The 12351-nt window shown below is 37.3% G+C and overlaps 2 protein-coding genes across 4 annotated transcripts in view; one reads left to right on the top strand and one right to left on the bottom strand.

The window, feature by feature from the left end:
- The window catches only part of LOC148646776 (cytosolic phospholipase A2 gamma-like), a 37988-nt gene extending 29029 nt beyond the window's left edge, over window positions 1-8959 (bottom strand). For 2 of the 3 annotated variants that reach the window (XR_015927512.1, XM_088608585.1), the window contains exon 1: window positions 8885-8959. The gene's annotated coding sequence lies outside the window, so the exon portion shown is untranslated. Of the gene's footprint in view, window positions 1-8749; window positions 8798-8884 lie in introns of those variants that run through there. The other variant, XM_088608586.1, reaches the window with a different exon arrangement.
- Window positions 1-12351, top strand: part of LOC148646745 (NACHT, LRR and PYD domains-containing protein 3-like) — a 2700574-nt gene that overhangs the window by 400180 nt on the left and 2288043 nt on the right. The gene's annotated exons all lie outside the window — the stretch shown is intronic.

Here is a 12351-nt window from a genome sequence, read left to right as displayed (position 1 = left end):
TGCCAATATACCTGAATGCCCAACTATCTGAGAAGCCCTCCGTGAAACCATGGTTGCTATTAATTCATTTAGGGCTCACTGACAGAATTGCTGTTTTTTATGCATGATAATTTTCTGATTCCTCACTGTGTTTCATGTTTATAGATAAGACTTTATTGATCGCGAAGGGAAATTGATGTACATGTTCATGTACATTTTTTTGTAACATACACCTTTTTGTGATTTTTTTGTATATCTAAGCAAGTCTTCCTGCATCCCTCTTCTGCACTATAGTCATGGCTTTTTTTCTGTTTGCTTATTTCAAAGCAACACCTGCTCCATTTCTAAAACTTTTTGCCCATGTGCATTTTTGTATTTTTTACACCTCTAGCACTTTAACGTCCTGAATTTTCATTTGCATTAATTTGTAGAATGAATTTGAGTTTTAGCCTTAAAAAGCTTAAGTTTTCACTATCTTTTGTTTCTTGTCCTACAACTGTTATTATTGATCACCGAATTATTGTACTTGACATGACTTCATTCAGCCTTTCCTGAACGTCTATGAGTGCTGTTTCTGGTGCGATCTTTTGCAGCTGACATTTCACTGTTTTAAACGAACAAGAAATTAGATTGGTCATAAATCAGTTATTCTATATACAGATGCAGCCATTCAAAGTGCGCGGTACAGACACGTACCAGAGGTAATTGGCTACGGCGTCGCGCATTTTGACGCAAGATGACACGCGGGACCGACAGGGGCACTCGTGCTCCATTGGTCTGTCGTAGAAAGATTTACAGTAAAAGTCTTTACTGTGCCCGTTGTAGTATTGAAAATTCATATGGAATTTTACCACTGAAGGGAAATCTTAGTAGCTGAGCATAAAAAGAATAGGAGCATACTGTAACGCATTTGAAGGCCATAAATGATATTAATTTTGGAATATAAACATACAGTATATGGCTGGTCTTGCTACTTTAAAGAAAAAATACACACCGGTATTCCATTTCTCCCTAAACATTTTAAGCATTGAAGTCTAAAGAGATACCGGAGTCAACAAGCATACTTTTAGAATTTGATTAAAAGGGAATATAATATGGAATCACGTGTCTAAAGAAATTAATAACGATATAATTATATTCATGTACCGCAACACAAGAATAGTACATGCTGTACATTGTCTAATGTTTCTGTAGTGCTTTTTTAGCACTCTGCATGTGACCTTGCTGGTGGTGCTGTGGGTTAGGTTCCTAAATCCAATGTCCCACGGTCTGTGATTGAATCCCACTGGAACTATGACCTTTTTTTTAACAAACATTTCTTTGAAAAAATGAAACGTTTCCCTTGGTCAGAGATTAAATAAAACCTCACTCGCACCAAACAAATGTATATTTCTAAATATCACAACATGATCGAATTTAAGTCTTTTTAATAACAATGAATAGTCACCTATGTGTTACAAAATAAACATTTATATTGATTTGAATTGCGTTTTGATTTAAATCGTAAACACGTGTTTAAATATATGTGTTTAAAGGCGATATATAAAAGCGCTGATTCTTAAGGAATGTGTTCCGCCGGGGATTCAAATTTTTTTTATTTTTTTTTATCGCGTATCTAAGGAAATCTCAGTATAACTTTGTTCATGCACAAACAGTGGCATGTTACATTATTAATTTGGGTGTCTCCTCTTGCCAGAAAGCTCCAAATTGCATTTTGAGTGCGGTTTTTAACTTTTTCTAAATTGCAACCCATAAACTGCGACACTTTAAACTGCGACACTTATCATTCAACCAGAGCTCGAAATATCACAAGGACCCTCAAGAGCACAGCAAAGACTGTATTAAAAGAATCACGTATCTAAAGAAATTAATAAGATATAATTATATTGTATGTTACACCTACGCTAGAGCCGACCGCTACGCCGCACTCGTGTTTCGAAATCTTGTGACTTTTGAAATTTACTGGGGGTGGACCACGTCTGTAAATTTCGATGGGTCCAGAGGCAAAAGTGCCTTGCCTTGCAATCTCCGGGAAACCATTAGTAGCATGGTGAATCGGAGATTCTCAACCCTTACTTCGTGCGACTGGAAAATAATTTGTGATCGGATCAACGAAATGCTTCGTAGAAGGAGGCGCTCTTTTCCTCTAGTCTAACAGTCTGTCCACAAACAAAACATTCCTGTTAGACAAGAGGAATTGAAAAAAAACAATTACTTTTGTCAATGGAAACCGGTGTGTGTGTCTCTCTCTGCTGGATGTCCCTCTCACTCTCTGCTGAATGAATAAAAGCATTTTATTAAAAACGCATTTGCGTTTGTCTGGTATTTACTTTGGTCTCTTTTAACTGTTTTTCCATCTACTGTATTGCTTTGAGATGCCACTTTTAAAGGTGATATGTAAAATAAAGTTTTTTATTATTGTTATAGAGAAACATGATCAGATTTTCCCTGGTTCAGAAAAAAAGATCTAAAGTGCTACACCTAACTTTCTTAATTTGATGTATTTAAAGCAGTGAACTACTGTAGGTGTAACATAACATTCGGAAATACAATCGAGAATAGTTTTGTGGTGTTTGTTTAGATGAAACGTTCCTAAAACGTATAACGTAACAAAATTAAAGACTATTAAAATCTGTAATCTTTCCACTTGTACTGTATGTCATCAGAAAATACAAGACGTTTCTGCTTTGTGTAAGGATGGTATCAAAAAGTAATCTAAGTGGTGAGAAAGCTGTGCTCAATGTATTTAAGGGACTTAAAAGTAAAAGGAGATGCTTCATATTGCTTGACTAATTTTAAAAACTAAGTTATAAATGCAGACGCTCCCTCGGTGCCGCGCTGGGTGTAAATATCAAAATATACATTTGTCCCGGGCAGAGGCCGAAGAGCGCCCGGCTGGGGTGCACGGGGAAGAGCAGGACAGGAGTGAAAGTGGTCAGGGCGAGGTTTAGGAAGGCGTACAGTCTGGGCAGGTATAGATTACACTTTTCTAAAACGTATTTGAAAAATAAAAACGATTACAATCTAATCCTCCCACTTTTGATCCCAAAATCCCAAGAAAAATAAATCTAAACGGGTAGAAAGCTATGCTGAAAGTTTATTAAGATACTTAGAAGACAAAGATACTGTATCAATTTATGTTGCATTAGTCTGATTATGATTAAAAAAACACATATAATTAAACACGCGTTTGCGATTGAAATCAAAACAGGATTTAAATCAATATAAATGTTTATATTGTAACGCATACTGTCCAGCCTCCATTTCTCTATAAAAATTTACTCTATTACAAATTAACAATTTGTTGATAATAGAAATGTTAGGTTCTCTAAAGCTTTGTGATAGCTGACCCACCCAGGCAGCAAAAGATCAGCTGCACTGGTAAGATGCGACACCGAAGATATGACTAATAACCTTTTAAATCTGAAGGGAGATCTGAAGGGATCCCCCCCGCCCCACACACACACACAATAGAAGCAGGAAGCAGAAGCAGGGACCATTGTCAGAAGGGAAGAAGGTGACTATTCATTGTTTTCAAAAATGACTTAGAATCAATCATGTTGTGATATTTTGAAATATAAAAGTCAATTGATTGTCCATAATATTGCTATTCTATTTTTTCAAAGAAATGTTTGTTAAAAGAAAAGTCCAGCACCAGCTGGATTTGAACACACAACCCGTGAGTTGGTAATCAGGCACATAGACCAGTAGGCTACAAGGGAAGTCACATGAAGAGAGAGGCGAAACAGCCCTACACAGCCCTGTCGCAGTACACGAATATAATCATATCGTTATTAAATTCTTTAGATACGCGATTCCATATTATATTAGCAGAAAAGCTTAAAACTACCACTTTTTCACATGCTATTTCACATGTTAGTTAAATACTTTGATGCTTAAAATGTTTCGGGAGAAATGGAATACCGGTGTGTAATTTTTCTTTAAAGTACCAATTCCTGGAATCTGACTGGCTGACACCCTTCTGAAGTGGTTCCATAATATCTGGTAAAAAAAGCCAGGATTCTCATGTATCTTATACAAGTATCTTTTAATACAGTCTTTGCTGTGCTCTTGAGGATCCTTGTGATATTTTGAGCTCTAGTTGAATGATAAGTGTCGCATTTTAAATCATTTTCGTAGTTAGAAATTATGAAATGCCCTGTTAAAAGCAAGGGAGTTTTTATGCCCGTTGAAGTAAAAGAAAATGCCTGACAAAGAAGGGCTTGGACAGATTCCAAGTGCTTGTACAAATGTGCTAAAGAAATTATACTTTGAGTATACAGCTTGTCCAAAGTCATTCATTATTAATACTATTAGTAATATCTTCAGTAAAGGCTATGATGCATAAATATTTCTGATAAAGGTAGGTTGTGTACTTTTGTCCAACTGAGCAATCTTGCTTTCATAAAATATACCAACATTTTAATGACTGATGATTAACATGCTGTAATACGCAGTTCAAATTTAAAAGCTCAAATGCTGTACATGAGAGGTTAAGCTCCCCCTGGCGGTTTTACAAGGTGATGCCGGATACTTTCCGGCATGACGTCAAATGATGCGATTAACCGCGTGATACTGCGTGATACTGCGACACGCCCACCGGTGTATGTCGCGAAATACCCCACCCATTTTGAATGGCTGCATCTGTAAACAGTGTAATTGCCCTCCGAAAATCCTCTTTTTCTTGTTTGTTTTAGAGACCTTGATCAAAACTGATTTTAGATGTCAGAAAGGATTTATTTTCTCTGTATTTCGTACATTGCTTTGTCGAGATTTTAACTTTATATCTAACTTTATATCTAGGCTCAGATTTCAACTATAAATCGTACAGTAATTAATAGCAGTAAATACTGATGTTTTGCGCCCTCTTACCACAAAAATATATGTTTTGTAGCTGGGATTAACTTTATTTCGTACGCGTAGCTACTGCGATTCGGACATGGAACAGTTAAAGATGGTGGCAAATCAGACACCCAGAGAGAGTGGGGGGGGCGTCTTCTCGCCTCCATAACTAAAATGCCAAATAGGAGTGGCTTAAGCGACATACACAGTCATGTAACTGACAGTTTGAGGTAGCCTATCGTGTAAATTTCGCTTTGTTGCTGATAGGTTAAGCTTTCGAAACTCTGCCCCAAAGTCATGTGACTGATTTTTCGCCCTGTTTCGTTGGTTAAACGCAATGATCACAAGCACCACCAAGGTAACTGGGATGTGTAGTTTTTAATTCCGTTTGAATTATAACTGTACGTACTGTCTTCATATTTGGCCAGGGCTTTAAAGAGAAGGCGCGCCAAAAAATGTCGGTGCCGTCATCTCCGCTTTAAAGGTACCCCCGTGCTGGAAGAATTTGACCTCGGAACGTTTGCCCAGCGTACTGTAAGTAGTTTCATTATCATGTTGAATAAGGCCAAGCACTGTTGTATCATCCCCAAATTTGTATATTATGTTATTGTCATACAGTAGGTGGAATTGCAGTCATGTTTGTATAATGGTAATAATAATTGCTTACACTTATATAGCGCTTTTCTGGATACTTCACTCAAAGCGCTTTACAGGTATTGGGGACTCCACCTGGATGATGCGATGGCAGCAATAGTGCACCAGAACACTCACCACACACCAGCTCTCAGTGGGGAAGAATTCATAGATGGGGATTATTAGAAGGCCATGATTGGTAAGGGCCTATGGGAAATTTGGCTAGGACACCAGGGTTACACCCCTACTCTCTTTTGAGAAACACTCTGGGATTTTTAATGATCTCATCCAAAGGACGGCGCCTGTTTACAGTATAGTGTCCCCGTCACTATACCAGGGCATTAGGACCCACATAGACCGCAGGGTGAGTGCCCCCTGCTGGCCCCACTAACACCTTTTCCAACAGCAACCTTAGTTTTTTCCAGGAGGTCTCTCCATCCAGGTACTGGCTAGGCTCACACCTGCTTAGCTTGAGTGGGTTGCCAGTTGTGAGTTGCAGAGTGATATGGCTGCTGGCTGAGACAAATGAGAAAAGTGTTGGGCTTAGGCAACAGCCTGGGGTTATTCCTGTGCTTAAGGTAATTGGGGAAGAGATATTTCGACCTATCTTCACTACTTGTGGTCTAATTGTCAAAAAGTCTAGTATCCAATTGCACAGAGAATTAGGCAGGCCAAGTCCAGTGAGTTTCAACACTAGCTTGGTGGGCCTTATGGTGTTAAAAGCTGAGCTATAGTCTAAAAACAACATACGAATGTAAGTGTATTGTTTTTCCAGGTGCTGGAGAGCAGTGTGTAAAATGGTAGCTACTGCACCATCCACAGACCTACTTAGATGATATGCAAACTGCAGAGGGTTGGGAATATTATTCTTGATAAATCTCAATAGTTTCTCCAGGCATTTCGTAGCTACAGATGTAAGAGCTATGGGACGGTAGTCGTTCAGGCAAGTCACCCTAGATCTTTTAGGAATTGGAGTGATAGAACTTTTAAAACAACGTGGAACAATAGCCTGTGACAATGAGGTATTAATTATGTCTGTGTAGACATCAGCCAATTGCATGGCACTGGCCTTCAGAACTCTGGTGGGGACTCTATCAGGTCCAGCAGCTTTGTAGGGCCTTACCTATTGTAGGGCTCTACATACCTCTGACCTGGTAACCTGATAGACAATTTAACAATTAACAATTCATCTCTTAACAATTTATTGCTCATTATTGTGTTAACTGTGACTGATTGAACAAGTTCTATCAGCTCTTCATGGATATATGAACATGACAGCCCTCCAGGACTGTATTTAACAGCCCTCATCTAATTCTTCTGGCTCCAAATTGGGAGATACAGTGTGATGTGGGTTTCATGCTGTGTTTAAAAATACTTTTTGCTCCAGAGTTTCCCTCCATGGTTTATTAAGTTCTAAAACATAGAAATAAAATCATGACAGTCTTAGAGTGACTGGAAAGCATCACAGTGCAGTGAGAAGGGAGAGAGCTTTGCACGCTGAACGTCACAATCATCTGCTGCTTGGGTCCAGCTGCAAGTGAGACAACTGGGGAGAACTCTGTTCGTCCCAGCTACAGCTTCTATACAGAACATACTAGGATATTCAATATGCTAACAAAAGAAAGTCCAAACTGTTTTCTTTTGTTGCGCAGGCAGAAATAAAAGTGGGTTTGTAAACATAAGATTTCCCCTGTTGCAGAAAGAATATCTTGGGCAGAATTCTGTACTTTGCTTGTTCACTCTCTGTAAAAATAAATTCAATGGTTGGAGTTTGAGGATATTAGAGATCACTTGCATGTGCAATATTTCGTGAAACAATTTAAAAATGTTGCTTATAATGTCACAATTTTATTTTAAGCTGTTGTAACTGCAGTGAAACCCAGGTGCTGGCTTCTCAGAGTTCTACTAAGAGGTTTTAACTTCTTCACACCCTGCAGCTGGAAATAGTGCTATCTGCCTCGGGCATCACTCTGTATCTCTTCCACCCGTAAAGCATTAAACAATTATTCTAATTGAACCACAAAGCCCAGGATCAACTGCCTGATCTTGTGTTCCATTAAATTAACCCATAGGTTTTGCTCTCTTCCATCAGTTCCTTGAGGCTTTAGCCCTGTAGCCTTACAAAGCTGAAACTGCAAGAAAACTACTATTTCTTGAGTCAAGGAAATATGGCTACTCTATCACCAGAGGGCAGAATTAAAACTTGGAGCTACAATGTTCGTAATGGGTACCTGTTTGTGTTCCCAATGGTCATTTTTCAGTAATGAAAGCATTCTTGGAAAATAATTTTACTTACATGTGTCTTTCACTAGTCTGCAGTACAATATGAAATCCCCCAACCCTCCCTCATAATTATGGCCCCAGATCAGAAAGAACTGTAATTTTATTTAATTAATCCATTACTATTACTTGTGATATTTAGTGTACTGCCCTGTGCCCCCGCTTTGAACACTCATAATTTTAATGCCCATCTAAAATAAATTATGTGCTGTATGTGTGTTTGGAATTCAGATTTACATACATGGTTACATGGTTGTTTTGAGCAATTTAGAAGAGCTTATGTTTGAAAACCATGTTAAGAAATTGAGATAAACACCAGTGCCTAATTAAATAAAACTATAAACTGTTTTTGAATATCTGTATTCATCTGTATTAATAAAAAATATACAGAAAATTTAAAGTTTTATTATACAGTATGTGTAGACTAATAAGTGAGAGTAACACCTTTGTATTGTGCCATTACAATAATTTCTGACTAACACTTTGGTAATATTTGCTAATAAATGCAAAATTTAATAAATTTTAATAAATGCTAGCATCATTCAGTGTTCCATATAACTTAACAATTGCATGGTCATTTTGGTGCTAATATTATGATAATTGGTATTGATATTGGTGCTAATATTATGATCATTTCAGTTGAAATAATAATTGAACAAATTAAATCATTGAAATAATTATGCAACTCAGCATTTACATGTTCCCTCTTGGCCACCTCCCGATTGTTAGTGTAATTTTTGTCTCCTTCCTGTCCTACAAGCCCACCTACACACTATGGGTGACATGGCCTTCATTTACTATGCTCCAAAGACTCAAAACCTTTTTGAGAAGGGCTTTTATTTAATTATTCCTGTGTCTGCCCATTTACATTCCTACTGCATTCCAAACCCTAGTTGTAATCGCATTGATTCTGCTCTTTCCTCTCCTTGTGTGCTTTTTATATGATTATCAACATCTAATAATAATAATAATAATAATAATAATAATAATAATAATAATAATAATAATAACCTACTGTACTTGTAGATCTGCTTTACAAAGGCATCTCTGTTATTATGCTGTTGCAATGCAAAATAATTTAAGTACAGCATTAATGCAGATAGAAGAAATACATATTAATTACTAGTATTAAAATCCTTCTTTTTCTTACCGGTTTGAAAGAAGTTTGGTGTTCCAGAAAAATCCAAATGATTTAATCTTTGGATGCAGTGGACATATATTTATAGGAAACACAAAGGACCAATCAGGAGATGACAGATAAAAAAGAAACTTAGTGAAAGTTTCACTTTCGGTATTGATTATAATGTTTCCTTACAAGATGTTTAACCATTAAAAGCACTCTTCATTGTATCTCACTGTCACCACAGTCTCTAGCTTTGGAGATGCTTTAATAGTCTGTCCATTTCCAGGTCTGAAGTTTTTGTTTCATTTAATATTTCATACAGTTTATGTGTAACAATTATGGCAATTTTTTCTTTCTTACAGTCTTTCAGTGTTCCTAAATTTAATCCACTTTTCAGCCCTGACAAGGCACACCCATAAAGCATTTTAAGCACACATTGTTGTGTGATGGGGGTCATGCTATCTATATCAGTCACACCCTCTACAGCCAGATGGCGCTCCTACTCTGTCCTGTCTCTAGTTTCCTGTGCTTTTCTGTCCTTCTGGTGTCTTTCTTTCTGGGGCTATATATTTCTGGGTCACTCATTCCCCTTCACTCAGCATTGACGTTCTGATGTCCTGAGACCCACCTAGCATCCAGGTCGCCCCACGTCTGCTGCCTGAGGGCATTGGTTTCTATACGACTCCTGAACTGCTGAGCTCGGGCTTACCCCCGTTCTGCCACTATGTCTTTTCTCGCTCTTCTGCCATTCCATGGTTCGTCCCTTCCAACATCCATGACAATACCAATGTGGATTATGGCACAGCTTTTAAACACTCTGTATTGCATACAGAACCAGGCACTGAGAACGCACAGCATTTCTTCCAATTACCTAAAAAATAATGTGTTGCATTGTGTTATGTAATTTATTGCCCAAAGATGATAGACAGGTAGCACTTGTGATGCATTAGATGTTAGTGAAACCATTGCTTCATTTAATCTGTTTCTCTCTGTGCATGCCTAAATCCACTTAATATGGAATATTAATATGGAATTTTACAAGTAAAGAACATTTTGGTAGTGGAAAATAAAATCGGAAGCATGACGTCATATACCGTATACCTAACGTACTTAGATTAGATGGTAGTGGTTGCTAAATATATATAAAAAACAAAGTACACAACAGTATTTCACCATCTTCATAAATATTTTATGCACCAAAGTCTTTAACTCAATAATTTGCAGTGGGTATTTTGGAAAATGTGCTTCTGCTAACTACTGTATTTATTAATAATTTATTTTTTAATTTACAGTTTATTTGTAAAGTAATATGTATATTGCATATAAAAAGTTATAATGTTTATCCTTTTAGAAGTATATTCCATAATCATTTAGGTGGGTAGCTGCGTCAGCATGCGTAGGCTGCAAAGGAACAAGTAATAGGTTTATTCCATGCTGAAAAGAGAAGAGAGAAAACACAACGTTTTGGCCATGTAGCCTTCTTCACAACTAAAGGTTCCATGGCCGAAACGTTGTGTTTTCTTTCTTCTCTTTTCAGCATGGAATAAACCTATTACTTGTTCCTATTACATAATAAGAACACTGTAGTTGTTGTAAATTGTAAAAAAAAAAAGCTTGATGTATTTAGTTCCACTTGATATAGAATCTAAATCATGTAACACAATACATTTTTGCAGCTAAAAATATCACTTCTGGATATTTTGGAAACAATTTAATGTTTGTTAATCTATCAGTAAACAATAAGGACAAACAGACTACATGAAGGCTACCTGGTAAGTGTCTTCAATACATCTAGAGAGCTGTGCAGGCTGAAGAGCCCCCAGTGAGGCTGTGAGGTTGTTTAGTGTATTTTCTGCAGTTACTCACTTTTACTCGGTCAGAAGTTCAGCTGTTTCTCCAAAACTGTATCAGACAAGCTTCCTCCTCTTGTCATTTTGTTTGGAGAAAGGATAACAAGATCCAGTTTTGAAGGGGTCTCTTTGTGTGTAAGAAAATAATTAGAATTATATGTATATATCATTAGTAGAGTATTTATGAAAACATTGACAATGTAAATGGACCCACTTCCATGGCCTTCCAACTCTGAGCTGTATCTCAAGTGAGATGCAGAAATCTCAAAAATCTGTATTCTTCAGAAAAGCAATATTTCACAAATTGCAAGTTTATGCTTTCACTCTTTTTCCAGTTAACCAGTAAAGAAAAATGGGTTCTGAGATTGACATCCAACTTAATAGATAAAAACAAAATCACTAACACATGAATTTCTAAATGTCTAGTGTAAACTGTATGATGGTGGCACTGAACCGGGCACATTAGGATAACCATCTGGTATGGGTACAGTCAAGTTGTTGAGGCTCAACAGGTGAGACTTTGAGCTTTTCATTTTTAATTTTCAGCTTTGAATTAAACATTGCTCATTCCTTTCCTGTACAAGCACACTGATGCAGCTCCCAGCTCAAATGTCTTCATTCTGTGCTATGTTTATGCTATGACCTAAGTTGACATGGAAAAAGGCTCAGTAGCTGACAAACACAGGGAGGCGAAAACAAAGACAGGTGGAGATCTAAGATCCAGTATAAAGAAAAGAAGTTTAGCAAAGGTCAGGAATATAAAGCAATGCCTGACAAAGCCAAGAGAGGTATTAGGGAATACAAAGCTTGAGAGACACAGTGATGGAAATCCATAATGGAGACCAGAACACAATCTGAGCAGTCCTTAAATATCCCCCTGACAAGTGAGAAGTTAACTGTCTGCAGGTGATCTGGGTCTCCTGTCAAGTGGTGCCCATGGCAACCAGTGCGGAGAGACTCATGGATTGAGTAGAGGCTGGCTGCCACTCCAATGATAGCTCAAACCACAGACCAGCAGCCAGAGTGACCACAACAGTCTTCAGCTGAATTAATAAGGATACTTAATAATTCAATCAAGCTATATAGTAAATAAGGAAATCTAATATTAGTATAAGCTATCCAGTGTGTCATTTACATGATTGTCTTTCGGGATGGGGATGTCCTGGGAGAGTTCATCTTTTAACACTGTCAGATGGATGTGCACCTTGAATCCAAGATATAATCATGAGACACAAGTTTTCTGATGTGAAGATGTAGCAGAGATGCATAATCTATATGATCCCTTGTAGCGATACTGTGTGCACACCACTATTGGAATGAAATAGGCTTCTGAATGTAAAACCTTTCCCAGGCACTATATGTTGTTATTATGTTTCTTTAGATAAATGGCTAAAAACATCCAGTTTTGAAGGAGTCTCTTTGTCTGTAACAAAATAATTAGAATTATATATAATTATATTACAATTAGAATATTTATGAACAACTGAAAATGTAAATGAACGCACTCCATCCATGGTCTTTCAACTCTGAGCTGTATCTCAAGTGAGATGCGGAAATGTCACCAATCAATCGTCTTCAAGAAAAAAAACACAATTTGCATATTAAGCCTCACACCCTTTTGCCAGTTAAGTCGTAACAAACTCT

This window comes from Lepisosteus platostomus, chromosome 16 (assembly GCF_059453375.1).
Source record: "Lepisosteus platostomus isolate fLepPlt1 chromosome 16, fLepPlt1.hap1, whole genome shotgun sequence".
Taxonomy (NCBI): Eukaryota; Metazoa; Chordata; class Actinopteri; order Semionotiformes; family Lepisosteidae; genus Lepisosteus; species Lepisosteus platostomus.
The sequence above is the reverse complement of the archived record's forward strand: the minus strand, read 5'-3'. Positions and strand labels throughout refer to the sequence as shown.